At 43.3% G+C, this 21,235-nt stretch overlaps 1 protein-coding gene across 4 annotated transcripts in view; it reads right to left on the bottom strand.

The window, feature by feature from the left end:
* The window catches only part of AXIN1 (axin 1), a 133,784-nt gene that overhangs the window by 76,655 nt on the left and 35,894 nt on the right, over positions 1-21,235 (bottom strand). Inside the window, exon 1 of one of the 4 annotated variants that reach the window (XM_040356362.1) lies at positions 12,170-12,436. The exons of 1 other annotated variant lie outside the window; for it this stretch is intronic. The gene's annotated coding sequence lies outside the window, so the exon portion shown is untranslated. Of the gene's footprint in view, positions 1-11,929; positions 12,096-12,169; positions 12,437-21,235 lie in introns of those variants that run through there. 2 more of the 4 variants (XM_040356365.1, XM_040356363.1) reach the window with 2 other exon arrangements.

Genomic DNA, 21,235 nt, shown 5'->3' with positions numbered 1-21,235 from the left:
CAGGTCCTTGGGTCTAGTATGGATTCGGAGGGGACCCGTCTTCAAATTTTTTTTACTTTTTTTTAAAGGGCGTGGGGGTCACATCCCTGGTACCAGGTAGACCTTACCTGGACAACCCTTCCCTATGGAGAAAACGGAAAAGTAGGGGCAGCTCCCATGGGACGGCAGCCATGTGTCACACCATTATGATGACACGGACCCGGCCTCCATATAGGAGACCGCTAGGGACTTCTAACAGCTTGATGGGACGATTAAACACGGCTAGTTTTAGGTAGCATGAAAACCACATTGTGAGAACACTATATTGTAAAAGCTTTATACCATTTATGCATGCCTTTGAAAACGACAATGTCCCCGAGGTACTGGGATTCTATGATACATCATAATGTTGTATGTATACCGATGTTTCCCCTACTCTGTTCATTGTTTATTACCTTGTGTTTTGGCGGCCCATGTGGGTACCTGTCCTGATATAAAAAAAAAAAAGATTTAAAAAAAGGGAGTGGGGGTCCCCCCAAAATCCATACCAGACCTTTATCCGAGCATGCAGCCCGGCAGGTCAGGAATGGCAGGGGACGAGCGAACGGCCCTCCTGAGCCATACCAGGCCGTGTGCCCTCAACATGGGGGGATGGGTGCTTTGGGGCAGTGGGTCCATTGAATTCTATCACATGCAAAACACTGCATTTTGCAGGGAAAAAAGTCCCCGACCCTTTCCAAAAATGCAGAGGCACAAAAATGCATTGATGTGAACATGTTCCATAGGAACCGATGTTAAAAAAAATTCCCTGCATTCCTGCAAGATGCATCAAAAAACGCATTATTGTGAATCTAATCTTACAGTGCAAGAATCAAGAACGGCTTCAACCTGCAAGTCTTCAACAAAAGGCCACGTTCTCCGACACCTTTCGCCCCATGGGCAGAGCAGAATTCATCAGTAGACATAGCCTTTTGGCAAAGACCTGCAGGATGAAGCCGACCTTGATTCCGATGCTGTGACGGCTGGTCGGCAGAGTGGTGCCTCTTGATGTATGCATCGCTCTGGATAGGCAATTTGTCAGCCTGCATCCATTGACCTATGGATCTTGGAAATGTGATGCCTGGCTTAGAGCAATGTTCCAAGTCTAACTGCTATAACTATCACTGGATTACATGTCATTTGTCTAAAAATACTTAGAAGCTGATAAGAAACTGAAACCAGTTTGTTTCCATCAGCTGGCTGATTGATTGAAAAAAATCTGATCCATACATGGGCAGTCTTACATAGCACTGCCATTGTTGGTACACAGTCTAGAGCTAAAACTGACAAAACACCAGGCTTTACCTGGTAACCTTCTGTTGTTGTAAAAGGATACACAACACAACAATACAAAAAAATAAAACCCACAAAAAAACAAAACATGGGTGTGGGAACTTTTCAGAAGCGATACGCACTTTCAAGTGATGCAACTGCTGCCTAATGCACACACAAATATCTTGTTGAAAAGTCCCAATGTGAGTGGGTAGTGGGCACCATGTGCTCACTTTCTTCTGGAGAAAAGGAAACCAAGTTTTCAATGTACATATGCTACATCCACCTGTCCGCAGGGTTGAGAATACACCAAGAGCTGGTTTGGTAGTGCAGTGATCAATAACCGCGAGATAAATCATAGCTCATTGTTCTCAGCAAAACATCAGCTCTAGCAGGTAGATCTCTCAACAGAAATGAGGATTCCAAAAATCACTTGTAACACAGAGTCCCAATTCTGCATAGATATGCTTTGAAGGGAACATTTTCACAGGGAAAAGGAAATAAATGTCAATAACGAACCCATACAGTGTCTGGCAATTTGAACCAATGCTCTAATCACCTGAACACTGATCCTTATATAGGAAAGAATTTAAAGGAGTTGTAAAGAAAACATTTTTTTTACCTTAATGCAATCTATGCATTAAGGTGAAAAAACATTGGATGCTGACGCCCCCCCCCCCCCCCTCTGAGCCCCCATTATACTTACCTGACCCCTCGAAAGTCCCGTGCTGTCCCGAGATCCTCTTTGCCGCTCAGCCTGGCTGCTGATTGGCTAGAGCGGATGGATTGAGAGCAGCGCAGCCATTGGCTGGCGCTGCTGTCAATCACATCCAGTGACGCGGCGTGGCCGAGTGATACAGTGAGCGGCTATGGCTGCTCGCTGTTTCACGGGAGCGCACCCGCAATAACTGACCACCATGCAAGCTCTCGCATGACTGTGGTGAGTAATTGCGGGGAGGACCAGAGACAGCCGCCGAGGGACCCCAGAAGACGTGGATCGGGGCCACTCTGTGCAAAAACTAACTGCACATTGGAGGTAAGTATAACATGTTTGTTATTTTAAAGAAAAAAAAAATTTCCTTTAGTAACCCTTGAAGAAAGAACATACTGTCCTTGTAATACTGAATTTGCTGACTACATAAAAATAAAAAATAAAAAAAGGATAAAAGCAACCAAATGAGTCACGAGGAGCAAAAAGAATGCTTGTAAAACCTAAAGTGCAAAAAATAGCCCAACAAGACGCCAAAATCCCATCCCTACATAACGTAAGAAACATGAAAAGACCACAGGATTGTAAACAAATTAGATCTGTATAAACAAGTTTAATTGGTTTGACCACATTAAACACCAGAATAAAACAAATATCACTAGTAACAGAAACACAGACTGCATTTGTGGGGATCCAAAGATTCTTGGTATGTAACAATGTGAGGCAGGACCATCAGACGCTCCTTGCTTCTACTCCATTTAACCGATGTGCACCTTCCAGCAATGCAAGTGTGCATTTTAATGCAACAAACAAAAGATGCATATTTGAAAAATTGATTTAGCAACCACTGGGCTCAGATTTTGCTATAAAAAGATCTAGGCAACCTGGAAAAAGTATGAGTTGCTTTTATGAAGGAAAAAAAAACAAAAAAGGTGAGCCTCCTGTAATAAATATTTAGGGGGGGGGGGGAATAACAACATCAGGAGCAATGAAAGGGAATATTCAGAGCAACCTAGCTTCTAACGAATTATTGTGGAGAAAGGATACTTTTTTTTTTTTTTTTAACAAAAATGCAACAATTAGAAATAAATCATTATGTGAAATCTGACTACCTGATAAGTGTGCTTTGAAGAACACCCCCAAATAAAGAGATAACAAAGGAATTTGAACAATTCTCAAAGAATAGATGATTAAAAGAAAGTAAATTGGACTACCCGACGAGGACAGGGCTCCCCATAAATATCCCACACTGGAGATATACTTGAACAATTACATGGGACACATGGGCAAAGGCAACCTGATAAGCTGACATGATGCTTGTTCAATGATCTGGAAGCACTTTACACAACACTACAGAAAACATGGACTAAATGAAGAGGTCAGGGCATCCCAATTATGCATTTAAACACTGGGGAAAGAACTACCACAAAATGGGATAAAGGGGTACAAGGGATATTTAGAATAAAGTCATTTGGGTACCATGAGAAGACCAGAAGGAACTCTAAAAACATAACCCTTAGGCTGACCATAAATTATACACTTGTACAATTTTCCCTTTAGCGTTACCAAAACTTGGCTTGCACCAATACGGTAGTCGTGCAAAATTCTCCAATACCTGAAACCGATACATTCAGGCTCGGTTCTTTCAGATGTCAGAGGGATTCCCCCACTGACAGCTGAAATGTAAAAAGAAAGCCACAATTGGTTGTTAAGGAGAGGGGCCTTCGCATCCTTAACAATCAATGACTCATTCAGCCGTCAGTGGGGTTCTCCTGTTGACAGCTGAAGTGTAAATGAAGTCCTAGCAATTGGAGCTGTCAAAAGAAAAAGCAGCCAATGTTTATCAACAACATCGCTCAGCCGCTAAAACAGAAAGACAAAAGGAAACATTGTTTCTTTTTGTATCTTTCTGTTTATACAGCTAAAGATCACAGAGAAGAACTTTTAACTGCAGATAAAGTCAGTTTACTTTTAAACGGTCCAAAAAAAATTATAATAATAATTTCTATTTTTTTTATTAATGTTTCTCTGCTTTAGGCTGCATTCTCACCTGAGCGTAGGTCGTTCGGTCGTTTTTTCCGGCGTTTTGTCGCGCGTATTCATGCTTATTTGCGCGTTTGCATACAGCGTCGTCTGACGTTTTTCAACGCTTTTTATTTTAGCCAATAGGAAAAATTATCATCTTTTCATCACTTGTTGCTATGTTGATAGATTTTTTTTATCTTCTGCCTGGGTGAAATGTTCTATTGATTAAAGCAACAAAACGCCCGTAGCAAACGCTCCTTGTCGCTTGAATCAAGCGTTTCCATTACTTTCTATGGAAAATAGAAACACCCAAAAGGCCCGATTCGCGCGACAAAAAAGGGTCCGGAACTTTTTTGAGCTTCAGGCGTTTTGGAGTGGAGATGTGAACCATCTCCATATGGAATAATGTATTTATTGCCAATTTTATTCAAAGTGTTGATCTTTGTAGTGACACTAGTTTGATGTTTTTTATTAAATCACAACTTTTTTACACTATGAGGAGCTTTTTCTTTTTTCCTCACATACCTTGGTATGATCAATTATTGGCTGTATCACGATTTTCCAATCACCCTTGGAAACATCCGAACCCCCCTGGACTGTGAGTATAATCTCCCACCAGCAACCGTCCTGATGTCACATAGGCTTTGAAATAGTCTTGGAAGGATACCACCGCAAGGATAACCAGAGAGGGCAATCGGCCCATACAAGCATTGGAGACCCACCCATCGTATGATGAGCAGTGGGTCATTGGAATCTGGTAAGAGTATCCATTTACTACCTTCCCTAAAGTGATTGGAATGAGTTGCTGAAGATATTCATCTCTTCAAGTCCATACGAGTGGAAAGAGTTTATACTTGTATATCACCACTGATAGGGGGACAGACTTTACATCTTTTGTTTCTATGCAGACTGTTGCAGAGGAATATAGAGATTCTTCCACTTAATATTAATTTATGTTGATGCTGGGTGTCTGGTTCATATGCCAAATTGGGAGAGTTGCTACCTCCTCTTTTTGCTATCAAACACCTTTTTGATTGCCGGATTGATCTCTATGGACACATAACACAGATTGATTTATGTACAATATGGTGTTGGGTTGAATTTGTGTATTGCACTTTGTTCAATTTACAGGTTTATTTAACCACTTCAATACCGGGCTTTAAAACCCACCTCCTTCCCGGGCCTATTTTGGCACTTCTTTCCTACATGTACAAATCCTCATTCTTTTGCTAGAAAATTACTCAGAACCCCCAAACATTATATATGTTTTTTTAGCAGACACCCTAGGGAATAAAATGGCGGTCATTGCAACTTTTTATCTTGCACCGTATTTGCGCAATAATTTTTTAAACGGCTTTTTTTTGTAAAAAAAATGGTTTCATAAATTAAAAAATAACAAAACAGTAACGTTAACCCAATTTTTTGGTAAAATATGAAAGATGATGTTACGCCGAGTAACTAGATACCTAACATGTCACGCTTTAAAATTGCGTACACTCATGGAATGGCACCAAACTTCGTTACTTTAAAATCTCCATAGGCGACACTTTAAAATTTTTACAGGTTGCCAGTTTAGAGTTACAGAGGAGGTCTAGTGCTAGAATTGTTGCACATCCCTAAACATCCCTTGTAATAGGAATGTGTGTGACAGGTCCTCTTTAAGGAGAGATGCGGGGTCAATAAGACCCCACATCTCTCCTGCAGGCTGGAAAGAATGAGATCGTGAAAAAAAATTCACAGATCTCATTCAAACTAGCCGCAATTGCGGTTTGTTTACTTACGGGGACCCGGGCGTGACGTCATCACATCGCGCCCGGGCCTCCGACGGTCATAGAGATGACTGGTGACCAGATCGTCACCAGTCTTCTCTATGGCAAACATCCGGCGGACGGCGATCATCTCTCCGGGCCCCCGGTGGGACGGGAGAGCCCGGAGAAGCACCGGATGGCGGCGGGAGGGGGGGGGATGTCCCCTCCCGCCGCCTGTAAGAACGATCTAGCGGCGGAACCGCCGCTATGATCGTTCTTACGGTGCGCAGGATCGCCGCCGCTAAAAAATGATATCTCAATGATGCCTCCGGGTGCAGGCATCATTGAGATATCCCCCCCGCAAAGCCCATAACGTCATATGACGTCCACCCAGGATAACAGGTCCCCGTTTTGGACGTCATATGACGGCGTGCGGGTGTCAAGTGGTTAATATTCTCATTTTTATATTTGTGATTGATATCTCACATTTGTGATACTATACACTATCCCACTATCACTGTGTGGATACACGTTGTTTTTTCATTCCTTTCAGGAGTGTCTTACTCCATTTGGGGCATCCCGAGTAGAGCTGAGTCATTGGCGCTACACTTTATATTTTTACATTCTTTCACAAATACATTTTGTGTGTTGGCTGCCTATCCATATTATATTTTAGTTTGCGCAATATTATTTTTATTTGCTCTCGCTCTAACGATCGCGGCGATACCTCACATGTGTGGTTTGAATACGGTTTACATATGCGGGCGCTGCTCACGTATGTGTTCGCTTCTGTGTGCGAGCTTGGCGGGATGGGGGCGCGTTTTCTGGCTCCTAACTTTTTTAGCTGGCTTCTAAATTCCAAGCAAACTTGTCAAACCCTGATTCAACATATATAACATTATGGGACAGTTATTTAGAAAACAATGATTTGGGCAAGACAAGGGGGTGGGGGAGTGAGATGCATTAAAGCGAGTACCAAAAAAAAAAAAAAATTGGTAACTTCCAGAGCAACGACCACTTTTTAAAGAGAAGCTGAAGGACAAATTTTATACCATAATATGTTTTAGTGATAAAAGGGCTAGACAGGATCACTGACAGTAGTCAGTAGTACAAAGAAATGATTGAATTGACATTAGTAACAAAAATTACAAAATCAGATCAATAGCAATGCACATAAATGGTCCAGCACCAAGTACAAAACCAACAAACAATAATAAGGACCAACAAAAGCAAAGGTATGCTAGAGCAAAATAATTCAGAGTTAGTACACGGCACTAATAAATCAACAAGTTCGTCTGACAATTCAAAAGAGCCAAGGGAATGATCGTGGTACAGTGACATGAAAATAACAGGTGTGAAGTAAAGGTAAAACAACAGTATCCAAAAGACACCTGTAAAATACTAGGGAGAGAAGTAAAAGTAATATACAACTTGTCTATGGTAGGGACCCTTAACCATGGGAAGATACCAGCAGAGAAGGAGCAGAATTTTAATACAACATTCCTAATCACCCGAAGGCAGGGGCCGCCATAAATACCCCACACACTGGGGTTAAGACTTTTGCCCTGGTGGGGGTATATAGGGAAAAAAAACATCAGGTTCATGAGGCTCTGGAATATTATAAATCATATGCAATACAAAAAAAACAACTGCAGTACACGCAGAGTAAGGGAGTCTTGGGTGCCCCGAGAAAGCAGCCCCCCCCCCATAAATACCCCCCCACTGGGAAGGAAATTAATGTAACCCTGCTGGGGATGCATTTATGGAGATAAAATGTAATAAACGTCAGGTGCAGGAAGCTCTGAAATCACATACAGGTACAAAGCAACTGGCCCTGCAATCTGGCCACCCCAAGAAAGACATACACCCCCCCCCCCATAAATACCCCACACTGGGAGTAAGGATTTCAGCCTGGTGGGGGTCCATAGGAGAAGAGAAACACCGAGTATAGGAGGCTCTGGAGGTAATTATAACTCAAATACAATACAAAATAACAGCAGTACAAACACTTAGGGAGAGGTCAAGCACTGCAATCCGAGTACCCCGAAAAATACCCCACACTGGGAAGGGAATTTAATCCTGATAGAGATACAAATAAGGAGCAAAAAAAAAAAAAGTAACAGTACAGGTGACTCTGGAATCACATTATAAATCAAATACACCATAACAGCAGTACACACAGCGTAAGGAAGAAGTCATGCAGTACACCTTTAGGTCTCCTGAGAAAGACAGGGGACCCTATAAACACCCCAAACTGGGGTAAGAATTAAACCCACGGAAGGGATGCATTGAAGAGGAAAAACAATAAGCACAAGGTACAGGAAGCCAAATACACAACATATAAAAACATAACTGTTAACAATACAAACATACAACCATATACAATAAAATAACTGTATACAATACAACCATATACAATAAATAAAATAACTGGATACAATACAAAGCGACGGGAGTATAAATAGCACACCAACTATGGCAGAGATCAGATACAGCAACCTGGACCCCCTGGGAGACCGCTCCCCCATAAATACCCCACAATGGGGGTAAGGGTTTAACCCTTTGCAGACTGAGGAGTATGTATATAAGGATAATGATAAACACCAGGTACCAGAAACCCTAAAAGACAACGAAACATGTCATACAAAATAACAGCACAAGCAGAAAGCGAAAGGGAGAGGTCAGAGACATTTGTCTGGGGCCCCAGAGAAAGGCAAGGGGGCACCCATAAATACACCCTATTGGGAAAGGAATTTAACACTGGTGGGGGTACAAATGAAGAGGAGAAAAAAAAATAAAGCAACATTGAGTACAGGAGGCTTTGGAATCATATTATAAATCAGAAATAACGGCAGTACACACAGAGTAAGGGAATAAGTCAGTCACTGCGCCATGTCCCCTGAGGGCCAGGGGTCCCCCATCAATACCTCATAGAAGAGAAAAAATAATAAACACCAGGTGCAGGGAGAAGTCAGGCACAGCAGTCTGGAACCCCAGAGAAAAGCAGGGGGCCCCATAAACACCCCCAGTTGGGGAAGGAATGTAACCCCAGTGGGTGTACAAAAGGAAGCCAAATACAACACAAAACAGGAGGTATAAATAAATAGCACAAAGAGTAAGAAAGAGGTCAGGTACAGCAGTCTGTAGCCCCAGAAATAGGCAAGGGGCACTCCATAAATATCCCCCAAAAGGAGGCCAAATTATATGCAACACAAAATAACAGAGGTATAAACAACACACACACACAATCCAAAATTCATACGAAAAATAGCGCATTTGAAGCGATCGTAGGATAATCGGATTGTTAGTACACAGCTTTCGAGCGCCGATTACGACAGTTCATCCGATATTATCCTATCGGACAAACGTGAAAATGATTCTCGTATGATACCAGGTCGTATGATTTTCACCAGTAAAGCTGTCGTTTGAAAATAGTACAATACAAATACACAACAACAATACAACACATGACATCACTTTGTGATTTTTATATTCTGTGGTACGGGAATTTTCTGAACTTTAGTAAGCTCTTCATGTTCGATATACGACTAGCATGCAAAAATAAGACAAAAAACGGTTGATCTGTCCTGATTTTCGGATTGTGTGTACAGGGCATTAGGGAGAGGTCGGGGGGGGGGGGGCAGCATAAATACCCCCTATTGGGAAAGGAATTTAACCCTGGCTCGGGAACAAATAAAGAGAAAAAAAAAAAACATTAAGTACTGGCAGCTTTGTAATAATATTATAAATCAGATATAACAGAAGTACACACAGAGTAAGGGGAAGGTCAGGCACCACACTGTATCCCCTGAGAAAGGCAGCCCCCCCCCCATAAATACCCCCACCATTGGGAAAATTGCTTAACACTGGTGTGGGTAAAAAAGGAAGAAAAATACAAAACAGGGGCATAGATAAACAGCACACAGAGTAAGGCAGAGGTCAGGTACACAAGTCTGTAGCCCAAGAAAAAGGCAAGGGGCACCCCATGAAAAGAATTTAACCCTGGTGGGTGTACAAAAGGAAGAAAAATACTAAACAGGGGGCATAGATAAATAGCACATAGCAAAAATACAGCCCTCCTCCCCAAAAAAATTGCCCATACACACGATCCGAAAATCGTACAAAAAAATACAGATTTCGAAGCAATCGTACGATAATCAGATCGTTAGTACAGAGCTTTTCGAGAGCCGATTACAACAGTTCATCCAATATTATCCGATCGGACAAACACGAAAATGATTCTCGTTTAATAACAGATTGTATGATTTTTGTTTAATCAGTACAAATTGTTGTCCAAAAATACAATACAAATACACTACAACACAACATAGGACATCACTTCCGACTATTTCTATTCTGTCATACAAGAAATTTTCATAACCTCTTCATGTTCGATATACGACTAGCATGCAAAGAAAACAGGACGATCTGTTGTCCGACATTCGGATCGCGTGTACAGGGGCATTAGGGATGAGGTCAGGGGCATTAGGGATGAGGTCAGGGGCATTAGGGATGAGGTCAGGGGCATTAGGGATGAGGTCAGGGGCATTAGGGATGAGGTCAGGGGCAGCAACCCCCCCCCCCCTTGAGAAGGGCAGGAGGAGACACCCCCCCCCATAAATACCCACTATTGGAAAATGAATTTAACCCTGGTGTGGGTACAAAAGGAAGACAAATGCAAATGATATACAATACAAACGGGCATAGATAAAATCGCACACAGAGCAAGGCACAGTTTAGGTACAGCACCCCATGTCCCCTGAAAAAGACAGCCGCCCCCTCCCAAAAAATAAAAAAACATACGATCCGAAAAATGGACCAAAAAAAATACAGATTTTGAAGCGATCATACAATAATCCGATCGTTGGTACGGAGCTTTTCGAGAACCGATCACGATGGTTCATCAGATATTATCCAATCGGACAAACAGAAAAAAAAATTCTCGCGTGATACCAGATCGTATGATTTCCGTGTAATCAGTAGAGTGTCATCCAAAAATGCAATACAACACATGACATCACTTCCGAACACATGACATCACTTCCGACACATGACATCACTTCCGACACATGACATCACTTCCGACACATGACATCACTACCGAACACATGACATCACTTCCGAACACATGACATCACTTCCGAACACATGACATCACTTCCGAACACATGACATCACTACCGAACACATGACATCACTACCGAACACATGACATCACTACCGAACACATGACATCAATTCCGACACATGACATCAATTCCGACACATGACATCACTTCCAACCTTTTATTTTCTGTTGTACGAGAATTTTCATAACTTTAGTAAATTCTCCATTTTCGATATGCGACTAGCATGCAAACAGGCTCTAGAATGATAAATCATAAATAACAGTACAACAGCACACAGAGTAAGGGAAGAGGTCAGGCACTGCACTGAGAGAGGCGGGGGGGGGGGTACACATTTAAACCTCTGCAGACTAGTAAAGGAAGAAAAATAACACTGTGTGGGGGGGAGGGGGGGTCTAGAATAATAAATGATAATATAACAGTACAGTAGCACACAAAGTCAGGGAAGAGGTCAGGTACATGGGAGAGAGAGAAGGGGGGGGACATGGGAGAGAGAGAAGGGGGGGGACATGGGAGAGAGAGAAGGGGGGGGACATGGGAGAGAGAGAAGGGGGGGGACATGGGAGAGAGAGAAGGGGGGGACATGGGAGAGAGAGAAGGGGGGGGACATGGGAGAGAGAGAAGGGGGGGGCATGGGAGAGAGAGAAGGGGGGGTGCATGGGAGAGAGAAGGGGGGGTACATGAGAGAAGGGGGGGTACATGAGAGAAGGGGGGGTACATGAGAGAAGGGGGGGTACATGAGAGAAGGGGGGGTACATGAGAGAAGGGGGGGTACATGAGAGAAGGGGGGGGTACATGAGAGAAGGGGGGGTACATGAGAGAAGGGGGGGGGTACATGAGAGAAGGGGGGGTACAAGAGAGAAGGGGGGGGTACATAAGAGAGAAGGGGGGTACATAAGAGAAGGGGGGTACATAAGAGAAGGGGGGTACATAAGAGAAGGGGGGTACATAAGAGAAGGGGGGTACATAAGAGAGAATGGGGGTACATACAGAGAAGGGGGGTGTCTGGAATGACATTGTACATGACATACTTAGAATATGAGGGGTGCACACAGAGTAATGGAGAGGTCAGGCACTGCAGTCTGGGGCCCCTCTCTGGGAGAGGAATTCACATTGGCAGGCTGGTGGGGCCCCCCCTCATACACAAGGCCTGGGAGCAGCTCCCCTCCAATCAGCGCTGGCCGATCTCAGGCCTACCTCCGCCTGGAAAAACTTTCCTCCCCGGATTGGCCCCCCTCGGCTCCCGGCACACTCGCTCCCCCCTCTCTCACCTAGGAAACACCCCGGCTCTCCTCCCCGGGATTCCGCGCCGGGCCCGCCGCTGCTTCCTCCTCCGCCGCCGCAGCCGCTGCTGCTCCAGCGCCTCCCATCAGTCTTCCAGCCGCTGGGCCGGCAGACGGTGCCAATAACAAAGCCAGCGCGGCTGCGTGCCAGCCATGCCCCGGTGAGCGCCTCTCCGCGTCTGTGTGTGAGGGGAGAGAATGTGTGTGTGAGAGCGAGAGCGACAGAGCGAGAGCCAACCGTGCGTGCGCGTCACCGGCCGCCCGGCGTCGCCGTAACCGAAAAGCTGCTGCTGCTGAGGGGCGGGGAAGCGGAGCGCGCGTGCCGGGCATGAGCTGAGGGGATAGGCGGAGATAGAGAGGGAGAGCGCGCACAGCTGAGGCTAGAAAGCTTCCCGCCAGTCGGGAGCGCGCATAAGACTGCCTGACTGGAATGCTGCAATGTCATAATAATGATGATATTAACATCATAATAAATGATAGAATAATAAAAAATGTATATGCTTTTGCATTTTTTTTGCACACGTTTAAAAAAAATTTTTAGGCCTGAAGATTACATAAAACCACCCAAACATTATATATTTTCTGAAAGCAGACACCTAGAGAATACAATAGTGGTAAATCCCATTTTTTTTGTAACACATTATTACCGCAAAGGTAAAAAAAAAAATCTATTTTAGGGCAAACAAATGCAATAAATTACCCAAATTTTTGGTAAAATATAAAAGATGAGGTCGCACGAGTAAATACAGTAAGGCCCCTTTCACAGTAATGATCCGCCCCGTGAACCTCCGCTTGTTCAGGACGGTGCATGCGCAGTTCATTCGGCGCGGGGACGCGCTTCATTTAAATGAAACCCGCCCCCTAATCGCCGATTTGAATTCCGCCGCCAGAGATACACTACGCCGCCGTAACTTACGGCGCAAATTCGTTGTGGATTTGAAACAGCCAAAAGTAAGTTACAGCGGCGTAGCGTATCTCTGATATGCTGCGCCGATCTATTTGTATGTGGATCTGGCCCAAAGACTTTACTTCCTCTTTAACCACTAGCCGACCGCCCACCGCCGTTATACGTCGGCAAGTTGGCTCAGCTGGGCGAGAGCACGTAGTATAACGTCCTCTCTCCCAGCCGCCACTAGGGGCGCGCTCGTGCCGCCGGAGGAGCGCGCGCCCTCCGCTCGCCCCCGACTCCCGTGCGTGTGCCCGGCGGGCGCGATCGCCGCCGGGCACATGCGATCGCTTGGTACAGAGCGGGGACCGGGGACCGGGAGCTGTGTGTGTAAACACACAGCTCCCGGTCCTGTCAGCGGGGGAAATGCTGATCTTCGGTTCATACAATGTATGAACAGAGGATCAGTGATTCCCCTAGTGAGGCCACCCCCCCCCCCCACAGTAAGAACACACCCAGCGACATACTTAACCCCTTCCCCGCCCCCTAGTGTTAACCCCTTCACTGCCAGTGGCATTTTTATAGTAATCCAATGCATTTTTATAGCACTGATCGCTATAAAAATGCCAATGGTCCCAAAAATGTGTCAAAAGTGTCCGAAGTGTCCGCCATAATGTCGCAATGCCGGAAAAAAAAACGCTGATCGCCGCCATTACTAGTAAAAAAATTATAATAAAAATAACATAAAAATACCCCCTATTTTGTAAACGCTATAATTTTTGCGCAAACCAATCAATAAACGCTTATTGCAATTTTTTTTTTACGAAAAATATGTAGAAGAAAACGTATCGGCCTAAACTGAGGAAAAAAAATGTTTTTTTATATATTTTTGGGGGATATTTATTATAGCAAAATGTAAAAAAATATTCATTTTTTTCAAAATTGTCTTTCTATTTTTGTTTATAGCGCAAAAACTAAAAACCGCAGAGGTGATCAAATACCACCAAAAGAAAGTTCTATTTGTGGGAAAAAAAGGACGCCAATTTTGTTTGGGAGCCACGTCGCACGACCGCGCAATTGTCTGTTAAAGCGACGCAGTCCCGAATCGCAAAAAGTACTCTGGTCTTTGGGCAGCAATATGGTCCGGGGGTTAAGTGGTTAATGTTGATTGAGAGTTTAGTTAGATAGATGGAGAATTAAAAAAAAAAAAATTTTCATAGGAAGGCATTTTTTTCTTCCTCAAACGGCACTACAATTATAGTGCGCAGTAAAGTTCTGCGAAGTAAGATTCAAATGCATTCATGAATCCAAATTTTTGGATAATATTCTCATTATATTTTAAAATACCTGTTACATATTCTGTACTGCAATCCTCTACACACCCTATCGCAGGAAGGTCATTATTAACATTTTTCTTATCAGCCGGCACAAAATGGGCAAATACATTTACTTCTGTTTATATGGTTAATGCATTAATGCGGAGTGATTATGCAAAAAGCAAACACGCAATATAAAGTAACCTTCACTGCCCCATCCCAGGGACAAGGGATAGGACATTTACAAATTGAAAACTCTCTGGATGCATAAATGCACCCAATTACAGCTCATTCCTAAAGTGACAGAAGTAAATACGCTTGGCAAATCTACAGGATTTTTCCTGGACAGCCACCAATTCAGTCCTCCTTTTGAACCATTTTAGCGCATGCAGGTATTAGATGGGGCACTTGGTGCACATTCCTGAAAGCGGATTAAATGTACCGTATTTATCGGCGTAAAACGCGCGCCGGCGTATAACGTGCACCCCCAATTTAAGAGAGAAATTTCAGGATTAAAAAATAAATAAACCACTTAGAAGCAAAATAATGGTCAGTGTCCCTCTGCAGCCTGTGGCCCGGATTCTCAAACGAGTTACGCCGGCGTATCTCCAGATACGCCGTTGTAACTCTGAGTCCGAGCCGTTGTATCTATGCGCCTGATTCTTAGAATCAGTTACGCATAGATTTGTATTAGATCCGACTGACGTAAGTCTCTTACGCCGTTGGATCTTAACTGCATATTTAAGCTGGCGGCTAGGGGCGTGTACGCTGATTTACGCCTAGAAATATGTAAATCAGCTAGATACGCAAATTCACGAACGTACGCCCGGCCGACGCAGTACAGATACGCCATTTATGTTAGGCTTTTCCCGGCGTAAAGTTACCCCTGCTATATGAGGCGTACATGAGGCGTGCCAATGTTAAGTAGAATTTTAAATTTTTTACGTCGTTTGCGTAAGTCGTTCGCGAATAGGGCTGGGCGTCATTTACGTTCACGTCGAAAGCATTGGCTTCTTGCGGGTTAATTTGGAGCATGCGCACTGGGATACTTTCACGGACGGCGCATGCACCATTCGTAAAGAGCGTCATTTACGTGGGGTCACATAAAATTAAAATAACACACGCCCACATCTACCACATTTGAATTAGGCGGGCTTACACCGGCCTATTTACACTACGCTGCCGCACTTGCCTGTAAAAGTTGCGGAGGCGTAACGTAAATAGGATACGTTACGCCCTCACAAAGATACGCGATTCTACGCGAATCCGGGCCTGTGTGCCTTTGCAGCCTGTGTGCCTCTGCAGCCTGTGTGCCTCTACAGCCTGTGTGTCCCTCTGCAGCCTGTGTGTCCCTCTGCAGCCTCACCTCATCTCCTCATGCAGCCGCCAGTCATCTCGTACAGCCGTCATTGTGTCCCTCTGCCGCCTCGTGTCCCTCTGCAGCCTGTGTGTACCTCTGCAGCCACACCATCTCTTCACGCAGCCGCCCGCCATCTCAGTCACATACAGTCCCGCCTCGTGTCCCTCTGCAGATGGTGTGTACCGCTGCAGACACACCATCTCTTCACGCAGCCGCCCGCCATCTCGTACAGCCGTCATCACTCGGCGTCTGCAGTCACATACACAGTCCCGTGTGTGACGTCAAAGCCGAGTCAAGGGAATGTGGCATGTAAGGGGGCGAGGAGTGGATTAAGCGGAAGTTCCACTTTTGGGTGGACTCGGCTTTAACTAAAAGTCCAATAATCCAGTTCAAAGTCATACACAGGGAAATCCAAACTAGCAAAGCAGGGCAGACAGACAGGAAGCTTGATCAGGAACAACACATGTAACACTCACTATCACAAGCAAGGGACAGAGCGTTTGGCTTGTTTAAAGCGGGGGTTCACCCTATAAAATAAAAAAAAATAAAAAAATTTCTTCTAGCCTAAAATTCGGCATTGTAGCGCGAGCTACAGTATGCCGGTCTTAATTTTTTTATCGCCGTACTCACAGTGTAATCGTACATAGTAGATTCCGACTGCCCACGGGGAATGGGCGTTCCAATCCAGACGGAAGGTGATTGACGGCCGGCTCTGGCGCGTCACGCTTCTCCGGAAATAGCCGAAATAGGCTTGGCTCTTCACGGCGCCTGCGCATAGTCTGTGCGCAGGCGCCGTGAAGAGCCGAGACCTACTCCGGCTGTCTTCGGGGAGCGTGACGTGCCAGAGCCGGCCGTCAATCACCCTCCCTCTTGAAAGGAACGCCCATTCCCCGCGGGCAGTCAGAATCTACTATGTACGATTACACTGTGAGTATGGCGATAAAAAAATTAAGACCGGCATACTGTAGCTCGCGCTACAATGCCGAATTGTATGCTAAAATGTTGTTCTTCAGGGTGAACCACCGCTTTAACAGGTGACTGACCACATCAATCACCATGCAGGTGGACACAGACAAGGAGAGTGCAATAGCCAAAACCTGGATACTGGAATGAGGAGCAGGAGCATTTAAGCGATCCTGACAAATGTCAAAACAAAGCCAGGCCATCAATTTGCACCTATTAAAACAAGTCCCTAAAGTTGAAGCTTATGATGATTTTTCCAACGTTCCATTGGTCCAGCTTGGGCCAATGTAACTATGTGTATGTACCATACCTGTGGAAACTGAAAACCACTGTAGTTGACTCCTCCAGTGATTTCCACTAGCTTCCAAATAAATGCTCAAATAATGCAAGTGAACTCTGAGTGGGTGAGGTGGAGAGGTGGGGTGGTAACATCACAAACTGTACCTCATCCAATCACAGAACATTTTGCATTAATTAAGAAAATGTAGTAAATGGCGCTAGTGCCAAGTAAGCAGTCTCCTATGTTCAGGGCAGCCATGGGCCCCACCGACTAGTGGAAATCGATGTAGTAGTGGTGACTACTGCAGTGATTTTCAGTTTCCATGAGGATCCCACAGGTACGGCACACACATACTTACATTGGACCAAGCTGGATCAAAATATGGGATTTTCTTTCACTTTCAATAATAATTAAATCAAACTTCACCGCTGCTACATTAAAAAATGAACAAACACAAATTGGAATAAGAGTATATGCAGTACCTTGAAAAAGTATTCATACCCCTTGAAGTTTTCCACATTATGTCATGTTACAATCAAAAATGTAAATGTATTTTATTGGGATTTTATGTGATAGACCAACACAAAGTGGCACATAATTGTGAAGTTGGAGGAAAATTATAAATGGTTTTCCAAATTTTTTACAAATAAATATGTGAAAAGTGTGGCGTGCATTTGTATTCCGCCCCCTTTGCTCTGATACCCCTAAATAAAATCTAGTGGAACCAATTGCCTTCAGAAGGCACCTAATTAGTAAATAAAGTCCACCTGTGTGTAATTTAATCTTTGTATAAATACAGCTCTTCTGTGAAGCCCTCAGAGATTTGTGAAAACCTTAGTGAACAACAGCATCATGAAGGCCAAGGAACACACCAGACAGGTCAGGGATAAAGTTGTGGAGAAGTACTGTATAAAGCAGGGTTAGGTTAAAAAAAATCCCAAGCTTTAAACATCTCACAGAGCACTGGTCAATCCATCATCTGAAAATGGAAAGAGTATGGCACAACTGCAAACCTACCAAGACATGGCCGTCCACCTAAACTGAATGGCTGGGCAAGGAGAGCATTAATCGTAGAAGAAGCCAAGAGGCCAATAGTAACTCTTCGGGGGCTGTAGAGATCCACAGCTCAGGTAGGAGAATCTGTCCACATGACAACTATTAGTCTGCTCTCCACAAATCTGCCCTTTATGGAAGAGTGGCAACAAGAAAGATACTGTTGAAGGAAAGACATAAGAAGTCCCGTTTGCAGTTTGCGAGAAGCCATGTGGGGGACACAGTAGACATGTGGAAGAAGGTGCTTTGGTCAGATGAGACCAAAATTTAACTTTTTGGACTAAAGGCAAAACGCTATGTGTGGCAGAAAACTAACACTGCACATCACCCAGAACACACCATCCCCACCGTGAAACATGGTGGTGGCAGCATCATGTTGTGAGGATGCTTTTCTTTAGCAGGGACAGGGAGGCTGGTCAGAGTTGATGGGAAGATGGGTGGGGCCAAATACAGGGCAATCTTAGAAGAAAACCTGTAAGGCACCATACACACGATAGAATCCATCCGCTGAAAAATCCCAGCGAATGGGTTTCAGCGGATAGATCCTATGGTGTGTACACTCCAGCGGATCTGTTTCCGCGGATATTTATCCCCTGGGATGGATTTCCAGCGGATAAATATTTGATGACATGCTATCAAATCTATCCGCTGGAATCCATCCCAACGGATGGATCCGCTGGTCTGTACAGACTCACCGGATCCATCCGTCCGAAGGGATCCCCCGCATGCGTCGTAATGATTCGACGCATGCGTGGAATTCCTTATATGACAGCGTCGCGCACGTCATAATCGCGGCGACGGCGCGACACGTCATCGCCAGAGGATTTCGGCGCGGATTTCGATTCGATGGTGAGTACACTCCATCGGATGGAAATCCGCGGAAATCCTCGAGAGGATTTATCCGCGGATACGGTCCGCTGGACCGTATCCGCGGATAAATCCTCTCGTGTGTATAGGGCCTTAGAGTCTGCAAAAGACTTGAGACCAGCAGGACAAAGACCCTAAACATACAGCCAGAGCTACAATCATAAGGTTTAGAATAAAGCATATTCATGTGTTAGAATGGCCCAGTCACAGTCCAGACCTAAATACAGTTGAGATTCTGTGGCAAGACTTGAAAATTGCTGTTCACGGACGCTCTCCATCCAATCTGACAAAGCTTGAGCGATTTTGCAAAGAAGAATGTACAAAAATGTCCCTCTCTAGATCTGCAAAGCTGGTAGAGACATCCCCAAAAAGCTGTAATTGCAGAGAAAGGCGGTTCTACAAAGTATTGACTCAGGGGGGCACCATACAAATGTACCCCACACTTTTCACATATTTATTTGTAAACATTTATAATTTTCCTTCCACTTCCCAATTATGTGCCACTTTGTGTTGGTCCAACACATAAAATCCCAATAAAATACATTTTTCGTTTTTGGTTGTAACGTGACAAAATGTGGAAACTTTCAAGAGGGAAGGAAACTTTTTCAAGGCCCTGTGATAACCCAAATCCAAAAGTAACGCTGTGATAAAAATTACAACTTAAAAAAACACAGTGAATGTGTGATAAAAATAAATAAACAGTCCACATAAGTCCACATAATTCCAAATCCAGTAATGTGAAATAATCTTGATGTCCAACTGGCACAAACATTATTTAATGAGTGGGATTTTGTGTTATTGTGAGTGGCATTTTAACTATTTAAAAAACAGGGTTGTTTTAAAATTACTACCGTATCAGATCTATTTCTTCTTTTATGCATTTTTTTAACCACTTACTGACTGCCCGCCGTCATTATAGGTCAGCTGTTTGAAGAGGAATACTGTTGTTATGGTAGCAGCTATCCTCTTCTTCAGCGGGTGGTCCGCTACAAGATAAAAGTGGTCTCTGCCGCGAATACGCCGCAAGATCACTTTTGTCGGCGGCGGGAGAGGGGACTCTCCAGTGCCCTCCACCGCTTACTGAAGCCGCCGGCAGAGGCGGAGGCGATTTGGTCCTGTCCCTGCCTGGGTATGGAGACGAGTGAGAGGAATATGGCCCCCCACAAGTCTCCATATTACTGTAGGACAGGAGCAACGTCAAAATGCCACTTCCACCCAAAGCTCTTAAATGGACTTTTTTATTATTATTGCATTTCAGTCTAAATATGAGATGTGAGGTCTTTTTGACACCATATCTCATATTTAAGAGGACCTGTCATGCCTTTTTCTATTACAAAGGATGTTTACATTTCTTGTAATAGAAATAAAAGTGACTCAAATGCTAAAATTCGTAAATTTTAAAATTCTGAATTCGTAAATTCATAAATTCGGAAAATTCGTAAATTCAAATATTCGTAAATTCTAAAATTCGTAAATTCGGAATTCGTAAATTCGAAAATTCGAAAATACTAAAATTCGGAATTCATAAATTTGGAAATTCGAAAATTCGAAAATTCTAAAAATTTGGAAATTCTAATATTTGGAAATTCAAAAAATTTGGAATGTCTAAAATTCTGAATATTTGAAAAATCATAATTTGAAAATTAGAAAATCTGACAATTCGGAAATGAGAAAGTTCGAAAATTCGGAAGTTTGGAAATTAGAAAATTCTAACTAATAATAACTAACTATTAAATTATAGGTATTGGAATTTCCTTTCAAATTCCGCTGTCTGTGAACAAAATATAAATAAATAATAATAGGTTTTTATTATTATTATTGTTATTTATTATTATCAATTCATCACGTTCCATTTGTTTAGATATGGCATTCGTTGTTACGGATAATTCTTAACTTCAGATAAATTCATATTCCTTATTTTCACTAACAGCCAAATTTGAAAGGAAATTCCAATGCCTATAATTTAATAGTTAGTAAAATTTCAGTTATTTTTAGTTAGTTATTGTTTCAGATTTTCGAATTTTCAGGTTATTACATTTTTGTATTTTCGTTCTTATTTTCGGATTTGTGAATTTCCGAATTTCAAAATGATCTGAAATAAAAAATGCCGCATTGGAACAAAATAATAATAAATAATAATACATTTTTATTATTATATTTTGTTATTTATTATTATTAATTCATCACGTTCCATTCGTTATTATGGATAATTTGTGACTTTGGATAAGTTTGTGATCACTAACAGACAAATTTGAAAGGAAATTCCAATACCTACAAATTAATAGTTAGTTGTTATTATTAGCTAGTTAGGTTATTATTTAGAATTTTT

The sequence above is a fragment of the Rana temporaria genome, chromosome 6 (assembly GCF_905171775.1).
Source record: "Rana temporaria chromosome 6, aRanTem1.1, whole genome shotgun sequence".
NCBI lineage: Eukaryota > Metazoa > Chordata > Amphibia > Anura > Ranidae > Rana > Rana temporaria.
This window is presented reverse-complemented; position numbering and strand designations above follow the sequence as displayed.